The 26,966-nt window shown below is 43.3% G+C and overlaps 1 long non-coding RNA gene across 1 annotated transcript; it reads left to right on the top strand.

Moving 5' to 3' along the window:
- Positions 1–1,231: 1,231 nt before the first annotated feature.
- LOC309605922 lies at positions 1,232–15,546 on the top strand. The gene is made up of 2 exons (XR_014231577.1): positions 1,232–6,941; positions 13,463–15,546. It is a non-coding gene; the product is annotated as an uncharacterized lncRNA (long non-coding RNA).
- The last annotated feature ends 11,420 nt before the right edge of the window (positions 15,547–26,966 follow it).

The following is a 26,966-nucleotide window of genomic DNA, read 5'->3' as shown; positions in this document are numbered from 1 at the left end:
GTCTGTCTATTCTGCTCCAGGCTTTTTAAATGAACTCACTGGTTCTTGATGCCCAGCTGTGGGCACCCTCGCTCCATATCTGGAACTGGCTGGTTTGTAGTCCGTCCTCTGCTCCACTATTCTGCATCTCCAGTTTTTCTACTTTCTCTACCTGGAACAGAGTCAGGTTTTGTGGGACCTGAAGCTTACAAAATTTTAGACCCTCTTTCGGAAAAAAATGTCACACTTGGAATACAGAGTCAGGTGCAGAGCCTGGGAAGGGGCCCCGGGCAAGTGAGAAGGCCCTACAGCGCATGCTTCATAGCCTCATTCTAAATCTGCCTGTTTTCACCATACCCTTCGCTCACCCTTTCCCTCGGGCCTTGTCTCTTGTCTCCGCCTGGTCCTTTGGATGCACGTGGCCTAGACTTTGGCCTTCAGTGTTCTGCCAGCACATGACGCTCAGTCTCGGTGCCCCACTCCCACCCACAGCCACCTGGGGAAAAGCAGCTGCTCCCCCAGCTGGTGTGCAGTCCTCTCCATCCTGACCTGCCTCCATGCGGCACCGGCCTGCAGGGGGAGACGACAGGCTGGACCAGGGACGTGTGGAAGGACAACTGGCTTTGGTAGCTTCACAGACTAGGGGTGGCCTTGGGGGGTATTGCCAGCAAGAGGAGACATCACCACCATGAGCCAGAGCCGGAGGAAAATGGAAGATACCAGAAGTCAGCGCTGGGAACACCCCCCCCCCCCCGCTCCCCCCACCCCCTGTGCCCCAACACACACACACACACACACACACACACACACACACACACACACACACTGGTTGGGAATAAACTCAAGGCTCTGACCTTACTTGGGGCAGATGGGAAACAAGCCAGGGAAGCCTGCTGGGTGGTCGTGGGAGAAGCATGGGTTGCACACACGTTCACGGAATGAACCCAGGGAGTGGGAGTGCAGAGGAGGGAAGCCATGAGGATGCCAGGGTGCTTAAGGCTGCCCAGAGGTGACCTGAGAACCTGGCTTTGGAGGGTAGGAAGGTGTCTTTCAGGCAGTGAGAAAACGAGGGCAGGTGTTAGCTCAGCGTCACCTCGGGGGGAGGTGAATGGGACCTGCGAACCTACTTCAACTTTTCAAGGAAAGCCCAGTGGCAGCCTGGGCACAAGCAAACGTGTCCCGTCCCCGCCCTGGGCGATGGGTGGCTCTGGTCGGTCGCAGGGGAGCATCCACGTGGCCCTGGGGCAGCCGGTGGCAGACGTGGTCCTAGAGCCCGGCTGGCTTTCAGACCCAGCTGATTAAGGCCCCAGGAGGTCCCCGGGGAAGTTGGTACATCAGCATGAGATCATGAAACGCTTTCACTCACAGACACCCTGGATAACCACAAAAGAGCGAGCTAGCAAGGGAGGGAGCATTTTTTGAGTTTAAAGGAAAAAAGGTGGGCAAACCAGAAGGGCTCTGACAAGCTACTGAGGGCAGACGCAATTACAGAGCTGTCAGCGGTGCAGAGATTTAAGGCAGCTCAGCCTGCGCGCCGCTGCTGCTCCGGGAGGACAAAGGGAGCCGCCTGCCGGGCGAAGGCAGCGCCCCCGCGCCCCACGGGAGCCCAAGGCCGCGGCGCGCGGCGGGCAGGGTCTCGGCCGGCAGGGAGGGGGCGGCGGCGGCGGCGCTCGGGGAGGGCGCCCGGAACCCCGAGTCCGCGGCCGGGGCAGGCGAGTCGTCGCCTGCGAGCAGGGCGGGGCCGCAGGGCTGCCTCCCGGCCGGGGTGTGAGTGTGTGTTGGTGGAGGTCCCCTAGTGCAGCCGACCGGCCACCTGTCCCAGGAGAGGCTCACAGCGCGGGTCGCCACGTTACCACCTGGAAATGAGAATTTTTAGTAACCTTCAAAACCCGTGCACTACCTTTTTTATTTTTAAAATTTTTTCTAATTTTTAATTTTATTTTTTCACATCTTTATTGGAGTATAATTGCTTTACAATGGTGTGTTACTTTCTGCTTTGTAACAAAGTGAATCAGTTATACGTATACATATATCCCCATATCCCCTCCCTCTTGCGTCTCCCTCCCATCCTCCCTATCCCACCCCTCTAGGTGGACACAAAGCACCGAGCTGATCTCCCTGTGCTATGCGGCTGCTTCCCACTAGCTGTTTTACATTTGGTAGTGTATATATGTCCATGCCACTCTCTCACTTCGTCCCAGTTTACCCTTCCCCCTCCCCGTGTCCTCAAGTCCATTCTCTACGTCTCAGTCTTTATTCCTGTCCTGCCCCTAGGTTCTTCAGAACCTTTTTTTTTTTTTAGATTCCATATATATGTGCTAACACATATATATGGACTTACTGACTTACTTTCTCTTTCTGACTTACTTCACTCTGTATGACAGACTCTAGGTCCATCCACCTCACTACAAATAACTCAATTTCATTTCTTTTTATGGCTGAGTAATATTCCATTGTGTGTATGTGCCACATCTTCTTTATCCATTCATCTATCGATGGACATTTAGGTTGCTTCCATATCGTGGCTGTTGTAAATACTGTGCGCTACCTTTTAATGTGACCTGCAATGTTGCTTTTTTTTCTTTCGTTTTGAGTCCCCTGCCTCGCCCTTTTATTTTTGTCATGATTGCATAAGAAAACTGAACTTTTGATAGCCCAAGGGAAAAGAAAACCACAGAATCTAGAGTCCAACAGACTTGGCCTCCTGGGCCAGCCTGCTAGCCCTGGGACCTGGAAAGGGTCATTCAACTTTTCAGAGCCTTGGTTTCCTGATCTTAAAATGGGGAAAATAATAAAAACCACAGCCCAGTATTTTTTTAAAAAATATACTTTTTATATTAGAATATATTTAGATTCATGGAAAAGTTGCTAAGATAGCACAGTTCCCAAATATCCTGCACCCAGTTCCTCCTATTACTATATCTTACATTATATGAGCCATTTGTCACAATTAATGAACCAATACTGGTATAATATTATTAACCATAATTCATACTTGATTTAGATTTCTTTAATTTTATCTAAAGTCTTTTTTTCTGTTCTTCATATTTCTGATCCTATATTTCATTTAGTTGTCATGTCTCATTTTGGCTGTGACAATTTCTCAGACTTTGTTTTTGATGACCTTGACAGTTTTGATGATATGGATGAGGTATTTTGTAGAATGTCTCTCAACTGGGATTTGTCTGGTGTTTACTCTTGATGGGTTTTGGGGAGGAAGACCACATAGGTAAAGTACCATTTTCATCACATCATATCAGGATATGTACTATCACCATGGCTTATCATTGTTGATGTTGACCTTGATCACTTGGCTGAAGTTACTCCTGTAGAAATAAGTTGCTTTACACCCCTTGACCTCTTTCCATACTAAACACTTTGGAAAGAAGTTACTCTGCACAGCCCACACTTAAGGGGCGGGGGGTGATGTTGCATCTCCCTGAGGGCAAAGTATCTACATAAATTACTTGGGATTCTTCTGCACTAAGGATTTTGTTTCTTTTCCGCCATTTATTTATATCAGTATGAGCTCATGGATATTTATTTTACACTTTAGGTTCTAATCCAATACTACATGACTTATTTTATTGCTTAAATAGTTCCAGCTTTGGCCACTTAGGCTGTTGCTTTAGTTTTAACTTGATTGTTTGTTTACTTATTGTTGAATTTGAAGAGTTCTTTGCATATTTTGTATAGAAGTCATTTATGTGATATATGTTTTGCAAATATCTTCTCTAAGTCTGTGGGGTTTTTTTTCCCATTCTCTTAACGATGTCTTTTTTAGAGCAGAAGTTTTTTTACTTTAATGGAGTCCAGCATCACTGTTTTTCTTTCATAAATGGTGCTTTTGATGTCGTATCTAAAAACTCATCATCAAACCCAATATTATGTAGATTTTCTCCTATGTTTTCTTTTAGAAGTTTTATAGTTTTGCATTTTACATTTAGTTCTATGATTCATTTCAAGTTAATTTTTGTGTAAGGTGTAAGGTCTGTTTCTGGGTTCATATTTTGCATTATATTGAAAAGACTTCTTTCTCCATTGAATTCCTTTGCACCTTTGTCAAAACTCAGTTGACTATATTTGTGTGGGTCTATCTCTGGGCTCTTGCTTCTGTTCCACTGATCTATGTGTCTGTCTGTTCTTTCATCAATATCATGCTGTGTTGATTACTGTAGATTTGTAGTAAGTCTTAAAATCAGGCAGTGTGAGTTGTCCAACTTTGTTGTTCTTCTTCAGGATTGTTTTGGATACTCCAGATTTTTTGCTTTTCCATAGGAATTAGTCTGCTTGGGCTGCCAAAACACCACAGACTGGGTAGCTTAAACAACAGAAATTTATTTTCGCACAGTTCTGGGTGCTGGAAGTCTGAGATCAGTGTGCCAGCATGGCTGGGTTCTAGTGCGAGCTCTCTTCTTGGTTTGTAGACCGCCTCCTTCTTACTGTGTCCTCATATGGTAGAAGAGAGCAAGACCTGGTGTCTCTTCTTATAAGGACACTAATCCTGTCAGACCAGGGCCCTACTCTGATGACCTTTTTTAACCTTAATTACTTTCACAAAAGCCCTATCTCCAAATAGAGTCACACTGGGAGTTGGGACTTCAACATATGAATTTTGAGGGGGACACAATTCAGTCCACGGCACCACATAAACTTTACAAACAGTTTGTTACTATTTACAAAACAGTTTGCTGGGATTTTGATTGGGATTACATTGAATCTAGAGATCAAGTTGGAAAGAACTGAAATTGTTACCAAATCCAAGCTCAGTCTGTTTGCTGCACAACAGGCCAATAGTCAGAAGACAACGTGTTGAGGCAAGGAATAGCGACTTTATTCAGAAAGCCGGGCGTCTGAGAAGATGGCGGACTAGTGTCCTAGAGTACCATCTTATCAGGGTCTGGATGCTAGTTTCTTTTATAGAACAAAGAAGGGGAGGAGGTGAGGAAGTAAAGTAAAAAGGCCATAAGTCTTGCAAAATAGCTCCTGGTTTTGGCCAGCATCAGGGAGGGGCTGTGTTAATTTCTTCTTTTCTGTAGCCATTCACAGGTGGGCAGGGTCAGGGTGTTTCCCTGTGAGCTGAACAAAGACACTTTAGTTAACATTCAGGCAGAGGGGCAGGGTTCCCAAGGCAGGCCATTATGTATGCCTATAGCTACAGGCAGAATAAAAGCAGTGGAAAGCAAAGGTCAAAGTAAAAGAAACAGATCCAACATAGAGTCAGATTTTGTTCTTTCCTGTTACAAAATCTTACCAATACTGAGTCTTTTAATTCATCAACATGGAATATTTCTCCATTTATTTAGATCTTCTTTGACTTATTTCATCAATGTTTTGTATTTTTCCACATACAGATCCTATGCCTATTTCATTAGATTTATACCTAAGTGCTATTGTAAATGGTATTTTTAAAAAATTCAAATTCCAATTGTTCATTGCCAGTATATAGGAAAGCATATGACTTTTGTATATTGAACCTGTGTCCTGAGACCTTGCTGTACTTGTTATTAGTTCCACATTTTTTGTTTTGTAGATTTTTAGATTTTCTACATAGACTATCATGTTACCTATGAATATAGTTTTCTTTCTTTCACATCTGTATACTTTTTGTTTTCTTTTCTTATCTTATTGTATTAGCTAAGACTTCCAGTATGATGTTGAATAGGAGTGGTGAGAGAGGACATCCTTCACTTGTTACTAATTTTAGATGGAAAGTGTTCAGTCTTTTGCCATTAACTCTGGGTAGCTGTAAGTTTTTTAGGTTTTTTAAAAAATAAATTTATTTATTTATTTATTTATTTTTGGGTGTGTTGGGTCTTCGTTTCTGTGCGAGGGCTTTCTCTAGTTGCGGCGAGCGGGGGCCACTCTTCATTGCGGTGCGCGGGCCTCTCACTGTCATGGCCTCTCTTGTCGCGGAGCACAGGCTCCAGACGCGCAGGCTCAGTAGTTGTGGCTCCACAACTTAGTTGCTCCACGGCATGTGGGATCTTCCCAGACCAGGGCTCGAACCCATGTCCCCTGCATTGGCAGGCAGATTCTCAACCACTGCGCCACCAGGGAAGCCCCTAGCTATAAGTTTTTATAGGTGTTCTTTGTAAAGTTGAGGAAGTTCCTCTTAATTTCTAGTTTGCTGAGAGATTTTTCATGATTGGGTGTTGGATTTTGTCAAATGCTTTTCTGCATCAATTGTTGTGATCATATGATTTTTTTTCTTCAGCTTGTTAATATGGTGGGTTACATTGGTTGATTTTTGAATGCTGAACCAGCCTTGCATACATGAAATAAATCTCACTTGGTTGTGATGTGTAATTCTTTTTTTATAAATTGTTGGATTTGATTTGCTAATATTTTGTTGAGGATTTTTGTGGCTATGTTCATCAGAGGCATTGGCCGTAATTTTCCTTTCTTGTAGTGTCTTTAACTGGTTTTAATGTTAGGGTAATGCTAACCTAGTAGAATAAGTTAGGAAGTGTTCCCTCTGCTTCCATTTTCTGGAAAAGATTGTGGAAAATTGGTGTTATTTCTTTCTTAAATGTTTCATAGAATTCATCAGAGTCTGGGCCTGGTGCTTTGGGTCTGCTAGATCTATAGTCATGACTTCTCTAAGTTATCTTTTTTCATAAATGATTACACTCTGTATGTGTGTTTCCCATTTTATTCTTCCTGATATATGGTTGAAGATACAGAATAACCTGAAATAATTCCAGGAAGGTAACAGTCACTATTCATTTGGCTCCATCTGCCACATTAATTCTGATCAGATATGAACCCTCTGAATAGACAGCAGGTGTCAGATAGAAACCAATGTTTTGTGTGTTTGTTTTGCTTTTCTCTTCCCCATCATATTTACAGGGCTACGAGTCTAAAGATAATGCCCAATAGAATTACAGAATTGTGTTCCTCAGATGGGTCCAAGAAAAGACATTGATTTTCCATTTGTTCAGCGTTTTCTTGTTGTAAAGGTGAGTGACGACTTCCAAGCTTTTTACATGGCAGAGCATAAACAGGAAGTCTCCAACACAGTTTTTATGAGAAATCATACATGTGAAAACTCTTTGTAAACTGTAAAATATTATAGGGTCTTGGTTGGTTTAACAAGTGGGATTAGGTTAAGAGTAAGTGGGAGAGAGAAGGAAAGACAACCATGACCAGCTTCAAGAACATAATTTCAGGGCTTCCCTGATAGTGCAGTGGTTGGGAGTCTGCCTGCCAACGCAGGGGACACAGGTTCGAGCCCTGGTCCGGGAGGATCCCACATGCCGCAGAGCAACTCGGCCCGTGTGCCACAACTGCTGAGCCTGTGCTCTGGAGCCTGAGCTCTGCAGCAAGAGGGACCATCGCGATGAGAGACCCGCACACCGTGGCAAGGAGTGGCCCCTGCTCGCCGCAACTAGAGAGGACCACGTGCAGCAGCGAAGACCCAATGCAGCCAAAAATAAATAAATAAATATATATATTAAAAAAACATAATTTCATTCAAATGGGATATGGCAAAAATAGACAGAAAGGAGAAAACTGAGATGAAGAGAAATATTCTTTCCCCTTGTGCACCTGCCCTGCTTTCTCTCCCCATCTCCATTCCATCAGTCACTTCTCTGAGTTCCACCAACTCAGTCCTCTGGCATCTGCTAAGCAACCAGCCCTGGGTTCTTTCAGGCTGTCCATCTTCAGATGCTTGTTGCCATTATAGTGGTTCTGAGCCCACAAGTGTTGCTTAGAAGGGCTGCAGAGGAGTCTCACGGCTGGCTGTGATCCTCCTCTCATGGAAAGCACAATTACAGAGCTCATCATCTCTGGCTGCCCACACTGAAAAAGCATTTCCTTTACTAAGTTAGCTTGGGATACGAAATGAGACAACCTACACTCCTTAAAAAAATGAAGGTGAATAAGTGATGTCAGTTCACATAGAGAACAAATCCCACTGCTCTCCCAGAGGAAGGGGCAGGCTGAGGCCAGCTGGAGTCTCAGCTCCCCAGTTCTACAAGTGAATGGCTTTGGTGTCTGACATAAAACACACAGAGGGATCCACTACCCTGGTGAAGAGGAAAGGGCACCAGCTCTGACTCTGACATTGGCTCAAATTCTAGCTTCTCTCTCATTATCTGTGTGGACTTGTGCAAGCTACTTGGTTTCATTGAGTCTCAGTACGCTAATTAAATAATAGCTAACCCTTAAATAGAACTTCCTATGTGTCAGACACTTAGGCTCTTTGCATATATCTCATTCAGTTCCTACAATAACCTCTTGAGGTGGGATAATATTATTCCCATCTTTCGGTTAAGGAAATTAAGGCTCAGTAAATGGGGAGAGGGGCAGAGATAAAATGTACCTCTCTGGCTCATTAGGATGATTATATAAAGTAGTTTATGTAAAATGCTTAACGGAGTGCCTGACACACAGTAAGTATGCAATATATAACAGTTATAAGAAAGCCTGACCCTATTTCTTTTCTTTAAAACTTTTATTTTTTTGCTGTGAAATTTAACATAGAAAAGTGAACAAAAGTGTCCAGATCAATTATTTATCACAAAATGAACACATGTAAAACAACACTTGAGCACCTCAGAAGTACCCCATAATCATTACCTTTCTTTGTCCCCAAAGGTACTAATCCCTTGACTTTTATGGAAATCATTACTTTACTACTATTTATACATTCCTAAACACTAGTTTTACATGCTTTTTGAAATTTATATAATAAATTATGCATTCTTTTGTGTCTGACTATTTTGCTCAGCATTGTTTGAGATTCATTCATTTTATTGCATGTAGCTGCAGTGAGTTTATTTTTAGCAAAGCTTTTTTTTCCCAATAAAGCTGCATATTGCTTTTTTGTGTGAATATACTGCAATCTTTATCCATCCTGCTATCCATAGGCATTTATGTAGTTTCCAGTTTGGAGCTGTTACAAATAGTGCTGCCATGAATTTTCTTATATGTATTTCTCGGTGCTTATGCCTGAAATTACTGAGTCATAGGGTATAGGTTTGTTCAACTTCAGTTTTTGAAAGTTGTTGTACCGTAAGCGTATGAGAGTCCCCTTTGCTCCACATCTTCATCAACACTTTATATTGTCTACTTAAAAGCCACTTTAGTGAGTGTGTTATGGAATATCATTATAATTGTAATTTATATTTTCTTGTTATTAATGAAGTTGAACATGTTTTTGTAAGTTTATGCCTTTTGGATATCCTATTTTGTGAAGTGCTTGTTCAAATTTCTTGTCCTTTATTCTACTGGGTTGTTTGTCTTTTTAATTTTAATTGATTTGTAGATATTCTTTAGATATTGAGTAAGGGGCCCTTTGGAAGTAACCTGATATTTTCTCTGGCTGGTATTAAGATATTTTTGTGTGTGTTTAATTTTCAGAAGTTTATGAATGCTGTGCCTAGTTGTGAATTTATCCTTAATGCGAATTCTTGAACCCATGATTTTGATGTCTTTCATTAGTTTTGGAAAATTCTTAGCCACTGTCTTTTCAACTTTTGCTTCTATCCTGTTTTCCATCTCTTCTCCTTTTGGAACTTTAATTAAATTCATATTAGACCTTCTCATTTTATCTTCTATATCTCTTATTCTTTCCTTTGTATTTTTCATTCCTTTGTTTCCTGTTTCTTTCTGGAAATTTTCTTCATGAATTATCCTTTCATCTTTGCTGATATGCTGTTTAACTTTCAGTTGGGTTGGATTGTAACTTTCAATTATTATAGTATTTTGTTCCAGAAATTCCATCTTAAAGTTTCTAGTTCTTGGCCAAAATTTTTGATCTTCTCTTTTATATTCTTGAACATAAGAAGCACAATTATTTAGCAGTTTAAATGTGATAAAACTAATATCTGTAGCCCCTGTGGGCCTGATTTTATTGCTTGGTCCTCTTGCTAGTGTTGTCCATGTAGTCTTTTTTCCTCATATGGCTGGTTATTTTTGATTGTGTGCTGGGTATTGTTTTGCAAAATTGCTTGTAGGAATACTTTGAGGTTGAAAATGTTATCCCTTTCCAAAGAAGATTTATTTTTGTTTCTGCTAGGTACTTGAGAGAACTAACAATTTGAGATAATCTCAGTTCAATTTTAGGTTCTGAAATTATTTGAAGTCCCTAGGAAGGTCTGTATTCTTTTGAATCCCAACCCAAGAGAATTCATCAGGACTTTTCGTGTGCTGACCTCTAGGCTAGTAACCTCTTTTTTTATTTTTTTGACCCCACAAGACAGTTAGAGGCATTTATCAGCTTATAGGTCACCCCCTCTGGAGTTAGTAAACATCCCAAGGGTTTTGAAAAGCAGCCCTAAATGCCAGTTCATCTCCCAGGGGTTCCATCATTTCCCCCAAATCCTGGAGCAGTAATTTTACCCTATTTTTTTGTTTGTTTATTTGTTTGTTTGTTTAGTTCTCTGATGCTTCAAGCAGATGTTCTCATATATTCCTCAGATTTTCAGTATCATATTTGGTTCTAATGATATAGTTTGCCATTATCAGAATCTTAAGTCTCCCATCTTCACTTCTCAAATTTAAATTCACATGTCTTTCCCTTTTTCCCTTGTATACGTTGATAAACCTACAGGTTACTTTAGTACTGTGATTGTACCAGGTAAAATCTTAAAATGGATGATCTTCATTTTCTAGGTCTCACTGCTTCAAATTTTGTCTTTCAGCCCATTCAGATGTCCACACTTCTACCCGACTCCTACCATTCATTATCTCTCACCTCTTATCAATCAACTCCACCTTTTTTCTTCTTATCAATAATCTTATCTCTTATCAATAAACTCCACCTCTTCCCTCAAGGTAACATCTCTATATAGGCTACCCGTATCACCAGAGCTCAATATGACCTTTCTTTCTTTTGAATTCCTCCACCACTTTGTGGGTAATACAAGTTTAACAGTTAACCAGGTATATGTTAATTCATTCCTTAACATTTTGTGTGTGTGTGTGTGTGTGTGTGTGTGTGTGTGTGTATGTGTGTGTTGTGAAGTCCTTGAGGGAAGGCACATGTTATCTTCTTTATAATCTCCTCAGCTTCTAGTCCTATACCTTGAACATGGTGGGTACTCAAAATATTTAATTGATTGAGCATCTCAGGTATGCCTTGCAAAAACTGTGCCATACCTAGGCCTTCATATCACAGCATAGCACAACATCATGTACATCACATCACAATGCGTCCCTGTATTTGAATGGTTCTACTGCCTTCACTGATCACAGACCTAATCTGGGAGTCCCCACTGAAGGCATATACCCAGTCATGAGCCCCATTTCCCTGTTATAGCTGAGTTGACTGGGGTATATCCCTATCTAATCCCTCATCAGTTCTTCTGTCAAGATTTTAGATAAAGAGATACGGAGCTTGAAACGGAAATGCTTCAATCATAGCATATCTGTAAAAAGGTCATATAGATTCCATGTAAGAATCCAGAAAGAGGAAATAAAAGTTATGGAGATAAAGAAACTGTGAGTAAACAAAGGAAGCTGACCAATAAAGCAGAGGAAAAGAGATTTTATGCAAAAAGACTGAAAGAGTTGAGCGTCCATGTGGCCTCTGAGGGTCAGCTTTTGTTCCTAGCAATTTCCCAGTATCTTCTCCCACAGTGCCTCAGTCTCTGTGTCTGTGATCTTAGGCCTTGCATCCATCTGAGGTAAGTTGCATGGGCTTCTATTTCTGGTAACCAAAGCACATGGACTAGAATAATAGTACCTATATCCTTAATTCTATCAGTTTGGGTGCTTTTGGTTGCATGTAAACTAAACCTGCTCTGGCTATCTTAAGCAAAACAGGGTGTACTGAAAAGACAAAGGGAGCCCAGAACCATCAAGTGGCTAGAGGATCAGGTATGGGAGACAGACAGGAACTGAGCAGCACTGGAGGACCAAGAATAGGAAGCTCAACAACTGCGTTTAGCAGGACTTGTCTGGCCAGAGCACTTCCACTCTTGCTGCTGGACACTTTGTGCCACCACTGGACTCCACTGCTAGATGCTGCTGACCCCTTTGTGATGCAGTTCTCTTCATTCCTTTTTCATGTGTCATTTCTCTAAGACTGAAGCTACTGAATAGTAGTGTCTGATTGTCATGACTGACTGGGTGGGTCCCATGTTTTCACAATTATCAAAAGGCAGGGAGGGAAGGATATGGTTCCTTTGGGTTTTGTAGTGGGAAGCAGGGCCCTGTTCCTGATAAGAGGACACACAGTGACGAGGAGGGGGGTCCTCCAAAAGGAGAAGGAGATTGGATATTATTGGACAACCAACAACGGCAAAGACAACATGAGTCTCTACAGGAAACTTTCGGGTTAAGATAAATATACTAGAAATGTAAATATTTATATAAGGTTGATGGGATGCAAAATGATTTTGTGGGGGAAAGAAATAAAGCAATAGATTTGGAACAGCCTCTTAAGGATGGGATATACAGCTAGCACGTGCCTTTTCCCCCTTTCCTCCTTCTTTATCCTTCCTGTCTGAAATATGGACATGATAGCTGGGATACCAATAGATGTACTGGAATCTTAAAAATGGAAACCATGAAACAAAGATGGCTGAGTAGAAAGGAGCCCACGTGCCGCAACAAAGTAGACAGCAAGCCGCAACTAAGTAGACATCAAGCTGCAACTAAGGAGCCCACCTGCCGCAACTAAGAGCCAGCGCAAACAAACAAATAAATATTTTTAAAAAAAGATGGCTAAGTAGGAAGATAAAAGACTTCTGTGTCTTGATAATGAGGGAGGCACCCTACCAGCCTCCACATTTCTTTTACACGAGTAAACCCATGTGTATTCAAGGCACTGTGGTCTGGTCTCTGTTTGTAGCAGCTGAACACAATTCCTAATAGATAGAGCCATTATTATTATTATCGTGATTGTTGTATTGGCCACCAGATTGAGTCTTTTGCAGCATGGCTATTGTTCCCTGATTTCAGAATTCCTGTCACTCCTTATGTTCTCCAAAAATAACTGAGAGGTGGATAGTAATTTTTTAACAAAAAAAGCACTAAAATGAATTGGGTATAGATTTTTTAAAAGACTTTCACAATGCACTTTGAGAAACTAGGAGATTTCCTGGCATATAACTTGCTCTCCGGTAAGGGCTCTTCGCTACAAATAAAGAGGAACACTGTTTTAAGAGCATATTACATCCATTCATTAATGATAGTGATGTGGGGTGAAGGTAGAAACTGAAGCATGAAAATCCAAAATAAAGAGAATCGTAAGAGTAGTTTTGATTTTTGATGTTTTAGAATTTTGTATCATCATTTGAAAAATATCTAAAAAACAAAATCAACTTGTGACTATTCAGCTTGGGGTAGGTCAATGTCTAGGTCCCTCTTCGTGGCATACCTCTGTCGGCACTGCTCAGTTCTTCCTCATTCCCTTTGCCTCTGGCATGGAGTGCAGACAGCATCTCTCTCACTCCAGCCATGTATAAACCAGAGAGGCTGTCTTCTTGTTGAGATCGTTCTATTCATTCCCTTTTGTTTTCTTTGTCAGAGGTGAGTGCTGGGGTGGCGGTGACAAAAAATGAGGTAGAAGAGGGCTGCAAGTGCTGAAGAGCTAACTGACAAACTGTTTAAAGGTAATTAGGTGTTTTGTTTTCTTTTTTCCATCTCTTGTTGGATTGCAGGCTGCATTTAGGAATAAAATGAAACATGTTGATAATATTGCATGGACGTTAAACAAAGGAATTAATTAAGGGGAGGAGGCAATAATAGCAAAGAAAACTTTAAAAGGTGGCTTAGCACAGATTATCCACAAGGAAGGTGTTGACAATACAGAGTATAGTACAATTGGCAGCAGTTATGTTGTTAACCAGAACATTAATACAGGCAACAGAGGCTCTCAGAGACCAAAGTCTAAACCATGGGGAATGATATCATCTCATCTTTCCCAGGTAAAATTTTCTTATTTTCTCTTCAAAATAAGATTTCAAGCTCCCAGAGGGCAAAGCACCACATCCACATAAACTAACCTACCCGCCCTTGTTATAACACCCAGCAGAGAACTTTAAATAACAACTGCTTAACAAGTGTTCCATAATGAGGTCTGCAAAGAAAAGAGCCAAGTGTTGCTAAGTCATTGACTATAAAGGGCACTAGTGGTGGCGGTGGAGTCTGAGCAGCCTGGTCCAGGGCCCTGCTGGGTGATGGGGTGGACAGCATGGCGCCATCTCACCAGGCCTGAGCCAGAGCTGGGTTTTCTGCTCCCATACCCATCCCTCCACTTACCAGTATGTGGGGGGAAGTTCCCAGCCTGAATTTAAGTGTCCACCCCTGGCATTCAGGCATGTCCAGATATTTTTGAAGACAAAGAGAGAATGGGTCTCTGGGATGCTGTTTCTCTGAATAGCTGAGGAGCTCTGGGATAGAATAAGGTCAAGGAATACAGGAGCCAGAAACAATTTTGTCCCATCAACAGAGCCTTAGCCATTTGTGGTGAAAAGGGATGAGTAAGCCTTTCTGGGTGATAAAGAATAGAGGTGCATTTGGGGTGCCCCAGATGCTGGTGATGTGTTGCAGGACACAGGGGCAAGTGGGGGACCACAGAAAACACTGCAGGCAGACTTTCTGCAGACCAGGAATGTTGTCCAGAAGCAACAGCCACTCCAGCAGGTTCTCCTTTCCTTGTGGTTCAGCTTCTGCTTTCTTTTAACAGCTTATTCTTCAAAGAGCATGATAAACCTCCCTCCCTCTACTCAGCTTCTCTACCCCTTAGGGCTGCCTTCACTCATAACTTCAAATCCCATGGATATTGCTTTCTTCTTTCCATCGGAAGTTTCTCCACTCCTGCCTTCCCTACAGCTTATCTCAGAGGACCCCCTTGGGCCAGTTGAATCATCGTGCAGGATGGAACCTTCTTTGGTCATTATCTTCCTGCCGAGTCATGTCATGTTATGAGTCAGAAACCTGTTTGGTCTTGCAGATGGGATTTTGGTGTCTGAATCCTACCATTCATTCCTTCTCTACTCAGGGGTTCCCTGCTAAGGGAAGATACCAGAAAGGAAAAGAGCCAAATGGAAAACAAAGCACTATTTGTATTAAGCATTACCTTGTCTACCACACGATGGTAAAAATTGCCTTGAAAAATGTGGCTGAAGCTGAGGATGTTCAGTGAGGCTTCCAGCTTCTTCCCCCGGAGTCTGTCCACCCAGTCTTCTCAGGTGGAGAGGCTGGAATGGAGGATGGAGGAGGGAAGCCAGACCTGACTCAAGGGCATGAGCCCTGCCAGGTGGGAAACATCCAGTATCATCTGAGAAGCTAGACCTGCTTATGGAACCAACTAGTTGGAAGAAAGGAAGCAGAAGCAAAGAAGACGAACATTGATCCTGACCATGAAATGTGACCCTCTTAGAGCCTCACTGTCTAACATGGGAGCCACTAGCCACATGTGGCTACTGAACACTCGAAAACATGGCAAGTATGAAGTGAGATGTCTCGTCAAGTGTATAATACAAACTTGATTTTGAAGACTTAGTACAAAAGAATGTAATGTACCTTATTAATATTTTGTATATTGCTTATTTGTTTAAATGATATTTTAGATATATTAGGTAAAATAAAATATATTATTAAAATTAATGTCACTTGTCTCTTGTTCCATTTTAAAAACATGGTTACTAGATAATTTAAAATTACATATATGGCTCCCGTGATACTTCTATTGGGCAGCATCATTTTAGTTCAAATGTGTCAGCTGTCTGGGGAACAGGGAGGAGGGAGGTGGGGAGAGGCAGGGCTGCAGCGGGGAGAGGCAGGAGCAGCCCTCGCCAACATTGCAGATCTCTGGTTCAATCAGCAGTGGCCAGGGTCACAGGGTCACATGATCCAGAACATGGCAAACCATGTGGAAGGACCTGCTTGTGGCTCCTTTGCTCAGAAGTGGAGCCTGGGCTGGGCAGGCACCTGGCATCTTAGATTCTTCTCCATTATTATTAAATAAAAGTTATTTTACTTGTTCATCTATTCAACGGACCTCTATTGAACTCCGGCTACGTGGTGGCACTCTTCTAGGCTCTGGGAATACAGTCTTGGGTAACACAAGATCTTGTGGAGTGGATGCTAGCAAGGGAAAAAAGGCAATAAACAAATAAGAAACCCAGTCTACCTGTGCCATAAGGGATAGGGCTGTGAAGCAAAACAAGGTAAGTTAAGTTTACAGAGAGTGTGTGGGAGGTGGGGTGCTATTTTAGAGGGTGGTGAGGGGAGGACCTCACTGACATTTAGCGGAGACTAGAAGATGGTGAGGGCGAGAGCCCTGAAGACACCTGGGGGAAGAGAAGACCCTATGGCAGGAGAAGACCCTACACAGCATGCTCAAGGACAAGGCAGGAAGGCAATGTGCATGGAGCATGGCGAGAGGGTAGGTGCAGGAGTGAGGGCCCTGGGTCATATCCTCAGATGGATGGGAAGCCATTGGAGGGATTGGAGCAGAGCAGTGATGTTATCTGTCTAGGTCTTAAAAGGATAAGTCTGGACACTTATTGAGAATAAAGTGGGCAGGCAGAGCCAGAAGCAGAGAGCCCAGTTACAAAGTTATTGCAATAATCTGGGAGAGAGACAGTGAAGCCTTAGGCTAGGGCTGTAACAGTGACAGATAGGTCTTGGAGGCAGAGCTAAAAGGATTTGCTAATGGATTGGATGCTGGGTGTGGGGGAGGGCCGGAGTCAAGGATGACTCCAAGGGTCCTGGCCTGAGCAATTAGAAGGGTGCAGCTGCCATCAGCTGAGATGGGAAGAGTGGGAGGAGCAGGCTTAGTCAGGAAAGATGGGGTTCAGTTTGGGAGCCGTTCGAGTGTGAGATCTCCAGCAGATGAGGAGATGAAGGGGGATGGCAAGTAGGCAGTTGGATATATGAGTCTGGAGTTTTGAGAACAGGTCAGGGCATGAGAAATCAATTTCTCAAACCTCAAGGAACAAGTGAGAGTCATAACATAGAGATAATATCTGAAGCCCTCAGGGATTACCTAAGGAGTGTGTATAGCTGGAAGAGAGAAGGCTGCAGCCTGGGACCCCTTCTCTGCTTAAGGGTGGGGAAGATAGTGAGGAACCAGCAAAAAAATACAAAAAGAGAATGGCCAGTGGGACAGGACTGGGAGCCTGGAGACTGGTGCCCTGGAGTGCTGGCCTTCACACCCACGTCTGTCTGATTCCAAAGATCACACTTCACCGCCTGGCATCTATTTTAACACTCACGGCAAAGACTTGTTTTGATGTCTGTCTCCCTCTTGTATCCCCAGGTCTAATACAGATTCTGGCATTCAGTAAACTCAGTAAATATTTGTTGAATAAATTAATAAGCATTTAAAAAAGGAGAAAGTGTATCTGACATATTTATGTATTTTTCATATGCATTGAAATGCAATTTTTTTTTTTAACACATATTCTCTTGGGTTAGGGGTAGGGAGGAGGAAGGGTGAGGGTGACAATGGGGGATGGCAAAGGGGCACCACTGAACACAGCCTTGGTCCAACTTTGCCCTGTGCACAGGCAGAAAGTACAGAGGCTCCGCCATCCTTGCAGCCCACGAACCACGTGAAGGGTGAAATCACCAGCAGGCAACCCAGGCGTTTCCATTGTCACAGTCCCTCGTGCTCCCGTCAGGGGACTTAGCTGAGGTGTCGCCAGACCCAGAGCTCAGCCCCGCATCTGCATGAAGCGGAGTGCCCCCAGGAATCATCCTCCAAATTGGCGTCTCTCGGAAAATCAAGCTCCATTTTGTGCTCAGCCAGAGTGTCTGGATGGCTGCTTTATTATTGATCAAACAGGGCTCTACAGAGAGCCGCCCTGAGATGTGAAAAGTCTTAAAAGGCTCCCTTGGCTATGATTCAAGTCAGAGAAACAAGCCCTGAGCTTATTTCAGGACCAGAGGCCTGCCAGTGTGGAGACAGAAGCTGAAAACCTTTCTATCTGACTGCGCTGGACCAGGAAGTCTGTGTAGCTTCCACTCCACGCTGTAATGCTTTCATTACTGTGATCAGAGCAAACCACACGCACAACTCTTCCCAGACCATGCTTCCTCCCTTGGCGGTATGGGGGGAAACGTCAGCCATTTGGAGAGCCGCCGGCATCTGGGTGTTCAGCGCCGTGTGGTAAGTCCTCATTGAGCCAGCATGGGGCTGTTGCTTCCTGCACGTGCTTTATGGACGATGTCTCCCGACTTCTCAATCTCAATGCATAGGGAGGATGCAGATTTCTCTTGAAGAAAGCCTACTTAGGAAAGGAAAGAGAGAGAAATAGGGATTTTGACCAGGCATTTCATATTCCTTTCTCCATTTACGCTGCACAGATAGTGTGAATTTGACCCCCTGCTGTGAATGCTCTGAGAACTGATGAAACTCACATGCTTGTGAGGAACAGAGGTTGGAATCAGATCCAGGAAAATAGCAGAGGTGAGATTCAAACCCACCACTTTATGCTGCTGAGGTGAAGGCTCTAGAAAGAGAGTGGCTAGGGATAAAGCTGAGGGGATTATTGATGGAATCACAGCAACTGGAGGGACAATCTCCCCTCCTCCAATTATCCTTCCCCCAGACTGGGAAAAAGAATGGCACCTTGTTTAAGAACTTCCTTAATCAAGCCCTTGTAAATGGTGATTTCACATCATCAGCAGGGTCTTTATGTAGCTAAAGGAACAGTCATTAAGGAGTGGGAGGTTAGTAATAGGTCCATTTTTTATTCTCAGTGGCGCAAAGGGGTACAATTTGAAAGGAGTTTGGGGATTGGGAGAGAAGAATTAAACTAACACTGGTGCTCATAGTGATGTAGTTTATTAACTCCATTGTGGGCTGAGCTGGCCTTGCAAATTATGGAATATTTGGTAAGATTTCTTTTCCTTCTTATGCTCTGAGAATTAATGTTCATCCTTGGGAGGTGTGTGTGAGTGTGTGTGTGATATCTCTAGGGCTCTTTGTGTCTGTGTGTTTGTGTCTGATTAAAAAATTGCTTCTAGACCTGAACAATCTACTACGGTAGCCATGAACCACATATAATAACTATTTAAATTTAATTTAATTAAAGTTAAAATTAAATGTGATTAAAAATTCAGTTTCTGGGCTTCCCTGGTGGCGCAGTGGTTAAGAATCTGCCTGCCAATGCAGGGGACACGGGTTCGAGCCCTGGTCTGGGAAGATCCCACATGCCACGGAGCAACTAGGCCCGTGAGCCACAATTACTGAGCCTGCGCGTCTGGAGCCTGTGCTCCGCAACAAGAGAAGTCGCGATAGTGAGAGGCCCGCGCACTGCGATGAAGAGTGGCCCCCACTTGCCGCAACTAGAGAAAGCCCTAGCACAGAAACGAAGACCCAACACAGCCATAAATAAATAAATAAATAAAATTTAAAAAAAAAAAAAAAGATGAGAAAATACTTATATGTTAAAAAAAAAATCAGTTTCTTAGTCACACTAGTGACTAGTGGACAGCACAGACGTGGAACATTTCTATCATTACAGAAAGTTACACGGGACAGCGTTGCTCACGACCCTCGGAAGAACAGACAGCAACTCACACCTGCAGGGTGACCTCAGAGGGGACCAAATTTATGCCAAGTCATACCTGAATTGTCTTGGTGCCCGATTCTAGATTGATGGATTGAACAAATGGATGAATACATGTGATTACTGTAGTGAGATGACTGTCAGGGTGGGAGGCTAAGCACAGAGGAGTAGTATTAGACTTTTTAGACAGGAAGCATGGAGTTAGGGGTGTGGAGCCTGGTGTGTTTGGGGGTTAAGGCCATGGGGATGATGGAGGTCAAAGCACTGTGAAGCAAGAATGTTTGGTGAGTCACCATGGGTGGTCTGTGTCTCTTTTCATCTTTCTGTCGACTGGAAGAAAAGGGGTGAGGGCAGAACCAACAGATGGTGCCAACATGGCCCTTCCTTCTTACACGAGCCTCCTAGAACGTGGTCTACACTTGTCTGCTTTCTCACCGAGTTCTTCTGGGATTGTCTCTGGACCCTGAGGGAGGCATCAAATACCTTCCCCCAAAGGTCCCTGTATTAGTTTCCTAGGGCTGCTGTAACAAAGTGTCACAAATTGGGTGTCTTCAAATGGCAGAAATTTATTCTCTCACAATTCTGTTGTCTAGAAGTCCAAAATCAAAATGTTGACAGGGCCATGATTCCTCTGAAGATTTTGGGAAGAATCCTTCCTTGCTTCTTCTAGCTTCTACTGGATGTGGGCAATCCTTGGCATTCCTTGGTTTGTAGATGCATCACTCCAATCTCTGTCTTTGTTTTCGCATGGTCTTTTCAGCCGTGTGCAATATCCCTCTGTGTCCAAATATCTCTCTTTTTGTACGGACATCAATCATATTGGATTTAGAGCCCATTCTCATCTAGTATGGCCTCATCTTGACTTGATTACATCTACAAAGACCCTATTTCCAAATAAGGTCACATTCACAGATTCCAATTGGGCATGAATTTGGAGGGGGCACTATTCAACCCAGTATAGTCCCTGACTTGGAGGAGCCCCTTACCTACTGGTTTAATGCAAGTAGAAATAAAGATCTTATATTTTCACCTTATTCACTTAACTCATTTTAGAAAGTTTCCCAGGATCTACCATGCCCAAGGCTGTAGCTGGAACCAGGGACACAAGAGACACAGCCTTTGACCTTAAGCTCCTTGCAATCTCACATGTGGCTGGGTCTGAATTTCAGTTTTCCTTTGTGAAGGTGATAGTGAGTCAGAACTGTCTTGTGTTTCTAATTTATGGAGTTTGGGTAGGCACATGGGGGAGGAAATCGGAGACAGCAGTGGAACCAGGAAGCTTTGAGAACAAGCCTGCAATGTGCAGAGTCCCATCTGCAGCCACACCCTTAGTTGGAAGAGTGTCTTCTTAGCCTGGATGCTTAAAGGACCCTAAAAATCTGACCTACACGAGGTGTTAATAACATCACCTCCACATTATCCCTGTGCAAATCTCATTTTGTGGTGGTTATATAAATCATATTAATGGAAGTTCCTTTGCAAAAGAAATCTATTTTGATACCATTATAATTTATGGCAATGAACAATTTTAATATACTCAAGAGTTATCTGGATGTGATAATGAGTCATCCACACAATGGGATTTAAAAAATTATCTTTTTATTAGAATTTGATATTGACTCATTAAACAATAATGAATTTCCCTCAGTCCAGCCCAGGGGATAGGGGTGGGTGGAGGGAAAGAGCTGAGGATTATTTTTTCAAATGGGATTGATGAGACCCATATATCCAATTGGACACACTTCCTAGACTCTGCCAGCTGCACCCCACCTTCCCCCCAGGCCTGTCAGTCCCGCCCTTGGCTTGGATATAATGCTCCCTGTTCCTTAGGAGGGAACCACTTGCATATATTTTGTATAGAAGAAAATGCCTAAAAAATGGCTCTGGAATTCATGGTGTACAATTGGACTTTGCATTAATTACCCCCTGACTCCAATCAAAAATTTTTCTCTCACGGTGAAGTGCCTTAGGCTGGCCCAGTTCACACCAGGGTGGAAGGACGTTCTGCTGGTACCAGATAAATCTGATAAACAACCTCACTACTGCCCACATTAGTCCTTTAGAAAGATCTACAATGGTTTTTGTACAAAGCTAATGTGAATGTTGAGTGTTGCAGGGCTCTCTCTGGGTGACCTCCAATTACTGTGTCATTATTCACAGAATCTCTTCTTCTGTTTCCTCTCATTATGCAACTCAATTACAGAGACTTGTTCTCAGCTGTTATGTCCTTTCCATTTGTTGATCATTGGTGTGTGCGCATTTTCAGGTGGGGCCGATCCACGGGGTGCTAAGGAGTGTGGCCAGTCCTATGTCTTCTAATAGAAGCATGTGTCACACTATTATTTTTCAAAACAAGAAAATTGCAGTGGGGACAGAAGAACACTGATTGTAAGTGAAGTGCTACTAGAAACAATTAAAGAGCTGGGAAGGTGAATTTCATTAATGTTGTGTTATCGTGAGAGCTCGGCCGCTGCAAAGAACCATCTGGCAAATCTCATTTTCTCTCTTCAGTGGTAAAGGTCCTGGGAGGTCTCGGGGAGTCTAATGAGGCCTAGGAGAAGCTGGGTCCAAGGAGGACCAGCAGTTCCTCCGACTGCTGGTCAAGAATTCGAAACAAGCCTTCAATTTAGCACAAAGATGACCTCCCTTCTACCGAGACCCTGCACTTCAGGTGCAGAACTCTTAACTGTGATGAGATAAAGTGGGAAATGAGGCAGTTAATTGAATTGGGTGATGAGGACCTGCTAGGGAGAGAAAACACTGTTTGTAGCTTCAGATTTTCCAGGTTTACCTTTTAAAATATCCATCTAGATTCCAACCTTTCAAATAGACTCCAAACCAAACCCTTTATCTGGCACAGTCTTAACTGTCAAAATGTTTCATTACACAAGAAAACATGTGTACTGCTCATATTTTCAAAACAGACACATACTGCAGCAATCACAGGACAGGCGAACAGATGACTCGGGACTGTTAGGAAAGTCACATGCTTCTGGAAGTTCCTACCCGTGTCGTCTTTTGAGGGTAGGGCCACCCAGCGGTGGAGATAGATGAAATTTTTTTCCCAAACACTCTGCTTGTTAAGATGATCCAGTCAATGGGAAAAGTGAGAAGACTCTGGAGAAAAGGTTTAAAACAGTGTTTCTGTCTCTTGGTGGCACTTTAATCCCTCATCGCAGGTGTGTCTAATCAGCTCCAGCATCCCAGGCCCAGGGTCCTCTAGGACTGGCACTCAGTGTGCAGTATGGTGTTTCATGAGTAAACACACAAGGCCCATCACTGCAGCTACAAAACAACTTTCCTGATGAAATTCATTTTTCCAGCCATTAGTATAATAACCATAATCAATCTTCTCATTGCCAAGCACAGAATCTCGGTACAGCCAGTTCTCAGTGATGCAAAGTAACTGATATGCCAATCAGACAAATATTGTGTTAAATTGCACTAAACAACAGTGACAAATGGCACGTTGCACATACATTAAAACTGTGCTTCTCCTTAGATCCATCATAGAATTCAAGGGCATCAGAGTGAAGTCCATCATCAAATCAGTGAGTGACAGAGTGGAGGTTGGCAGGTCTTTCTGGGTACTTTGATATTTATTGCATAAGAAATCACAGCAAAACTTAATAGCTTACACAATGACGATGTTTCATTTTTCATGATTCTGCACTTGGGGCTGAGTTTCGCTGGGTGGTTGTTTGGTTCCATGAATGGCTGCTGGGTCTAGACTACCCAAGATGAATTCTTCACTCCATGGCTTCCCCCCTCAGCTGGGGTAGCTGGAGTGGTTGGGGGCTGGCTGGGGCATTCTCTCTCTTTCCATGTGGTCTTTCTGTGTTGCTGGACCTATTCTTATAGTGGCTCAGGGATCCAAGTGAGAGCATTCCAAGAGGACAAGCCTCCGTGTGCAAGCACTAATTCAGCCTGTTTGAGTCATTCTTGCTAATGTCCAATTGATCAAAGCAAGACAATGGCTGAGCCCAGAGTTCCTGTGGGAGGGGACTACACAAAGAGGGTGTGATGACAAGAAGGCATGGCTTATTGGTGGCCGCCAAAATAATAACAGTCCACTATACTGGGAGTGTTCCTGACTGAGCCTAGGGAGTACATACACACACACACACACACACACACACACACACACACACACACGCACACACACACGCACACACACGGAGGCATGCACTATCTGGGGACTAGAGTATATTACCCCTGGCATCAGAAAACTATCCTCTGTGGCTTTAAAATTTTCTCCTTGTTCTTATTCTCTTCCTCCTCCCCCCACCCTGTCCCCCTCCTCCGTCTTGTACAGTTTTCTTGATATATAATTTACATATCATAAAGTAAACCTGTTTAAAGTACACAGTTCAATGGTTTTTAGTTTACAGAGTTGTACAATCATTACCATAACCCAATTTTAGAATATTTTATCACCCCCCAAAGAATACTTACTAGCATTTACTCCGCACCCAACCCCTGCTTTCCCGGCCTCCCAGCCACAGGCAATCACTACTCTATTTTCTTTCTTTATAGATTTGCCTATTCTAGACATTTCACATAAATGAAGTCATACAATATGTGGCCTTTTGTGAGTGGCTTCTTTTGCCTAGCATAATGTTTCCAAGGTTTACCTAGGTGGTAGCATGTAACAGTATTTCCTTCCTATTATTGATGAATAATATTCCCTTATTTGGATAGATATACCACATTTTGTTTATCCATTCATCAGATGATGGATATTTGGGCTGGTTCCATTTTTGGCTCTTATGAGTAATGCTGCTATGAACATTCACATATAAGTTTTTCTGTGGACATATGTTTTCATTTCTCTTGGGTAGTTATCTAGGAGTGTAATAGATGGGTCAAAACTCTATGTTTATTACTGTGAGGAACTGCCAAACTGGTTTGCAAAGTGGCCACACTGTTTTACATTCCCACATTTGTTTGCTTTTATGCTAGTGGAGGACAGATCCTCCCCTGTTTAAGATGGCTCGGTAAGGAGGTAGAGTAAAGACAAGATGCTATCTCAAAACCACTTTGGGCCCCAGGACTCTGTAATTAATGGTTGATTCCCAAAGCCAAAACAAATAATGGAATCAACAGAAATGTCTGAGTATGTTGTTGTCCTAGATTCCAACTTCTAAGACAACAAAGGGCAGCAGTGGTTGTGGGCAGTGGTCTAGCCTCCGTGGACCATGGGTCTTTGCTGGTGGCTAGGTTGGTCCACGCTTGGCACTTCTGCTGCCTACAGAACCAAGTGCCTTCTTCACTAGGTTGAAGGTTATTGGGCCTTCAGAACCCTGCCAGTCGGACAAACTGAGGGAGGCTTGAACCACTTGGCAAGAGTTTAGTAAACCTGTGTCTAACCAAGGTCATTTTCCAGGCATTTCTTATTTTGCTGACTACCAGTTCTGCAACCTGGCCAGCCAAGAAGGTTGTGCCTCAAATTCCTGAGGTAGAGCTGAGAGAGAAGCAATTCAAAGCCCCCAAGTGTCTCCAGCGTAGAAAAATCCCAGCTGTTATGTCCTGCTCCTTGGTGCCTGGTGGGATGCTTCTGTTGTAAGAATCAGAGGTCCTGAGGGGCCAGGGGGGAACTCAGGACATGGACTGAAGAGATGCCATCTTCCTTGTTGACTTGACCAGAGGGCCAGGGAGCTATTTTCCCTCCCTTCTCCCCAACTCCTCTTTGGAGACTTAATCTCTTGAGGTAACAACTCAAGGGATTGCCTCTTAACAGCTGTGTGTGGGGTGGTTGGATCTAGATGGCAGAATCTATCCACCAGCTTGGCATTCCTCCTTCTAGCCAGCTGGACCCTCTTGTTCTCATTTACAATGCTCCCCTCTGGATCATGGCCTGGGATGGAAAAGCTACAGCTAGAACCTTGTACACTAAAAATAACTTTATAAAAATACAGCTAACTTCATTTTAGTGGATTCTTAAAATGCCCTAGAAGGCTGGGCCCTTCTCTCAGTTTCTAATGTGTGTTGACATTGTCCACGCACTCTCTGACTCCCACAGGAAATTCTGGGCTGCTGGGGGCAAGTCTGGCTTTCTTTACGGCTGTCTTGCCAAGGCCCAGTCACTGCACATCACAGAGCAGGCTTGCAGGGAGCATTTGGAGAGGGAATGCATACATGGATGAATGAGGACAGTGATATGCATGAGAAGACTGTCTTTATGCATCTAGTGGGCTCTCACATGATGAGGAACCAATCTAGTCTATGTAACTTCCCAGTGAAGACCATGGCCCAGGGGATGGATGTCATAGGTAGATTGGCTCTCACTATAAGGAAAGCATCCTCAGCATTAGAACTGCTGCCTTAGGAAGGAGTGATTGCCCAGTCACTTTGTGTTCAAACAGAAGCCAGCTGTCTATCCAGAGAAATAGGGGAGAGGATTCCTGGTGAAGACTTGGATCCTCTTTGGATCCCTTTCAATACTGAGGTTATCCAGCCGCAGCAGAGGGCAGCTTCTGCCCTTCCAAACTAACCTTAAAGTAGACTCAACTCTTCCTCCCAAATTTGTTCCAGAAGGTATTTGGGAAACATAGATTGTACTTAAGATGTTGTAGTAGAAACTGGAGAAGGCAGCAGCTGCTCTGTCCCCCAAGTTCTCCTTTGATGTCCTCTCCCTGGTCTCCCCTGTTGGCCACCAGCATCTGGCCTCTTGTTGGTTTCTCCGTCCCTGTGTTTTTGCTCTGGGATCTTCCCTCCTTCCTTCAGGATCCCTCTCTACCCTTCTCCTTTTGGGACAGAGCCGTTTGACTTCTTGGCTTCTCTAATCTTGAACACACACACCCATCACCTCTGCTCCACATGCCCTTCACCAATAAAGAAGCCTGCAGCCACCAGGATCCATTCTGTAGAAAGTGGTCTGTGTGTTTAATGACGTGGATTTTCCTTTGGAATCTTTGTGGGAATTCAACATTTTCAACTATAGAAGAGAGAGAGGAGAGAAGGAAAGGAAGAAAACAAGTGAGTTCATTTTTCTCTCTGATTTAGAAGGGCTAAGAGCCTCTTTCCAACCCCACATCCTCCTCTCCACCCAGGAAGAAGAAACATGATGAGGTCAGGGAGGGTAGTGATGGTGAGGTTAATATTGCTCAAGAAATGGAGTCAATGTCCTCAGGACCGTCCCTGGTCCCCAAGATGAGGTGAGCAGCCCTTCCCTCCATGCTCCACATGCCTCTCCTTATCATGCTTACCTTAGCTGTGATTTTATATCCATATATGAGGGTATTTGATTGCTTTTTTGCTTCCTCAAAATATTTTAAGCTCCATAACAACTGGGACTGTGTCTGTTTGGATTCACCATGGAATCCACTCAGGGCCCAGAGAAAATTCTGGACAGAGAGTAACTGGTCAATTAATGTTTGTGAAATGAATAAATGGATGGAAATAGAAAGAAAAAACATAATTTTTATATGGACATATTTTTAAAAATATATTTATTTATTTATTTATTGGCTGTGTTGGGTCTTGTTTGCTGCGCGTGGGCTTTTC

Source organism: Balaenoptera borealis, assembly GCF_965194805.1.
Source record: "Balaenoptera borealis genome assembly, chromosome: 11".
Classification (NCBI taxonomy): domain Eukaryota; kingdom Metazoa; phylum Chordata; class Mammalia; order Artiodactyla; family Balaenopteridae; genus Balaenoptera; species Balaenoptera borealis.
The sequence above is the reverse complement of the archived record's forward strand: the minus strand, read 5'-3'. Positions and strand labels throughout refer to the sequence as shown.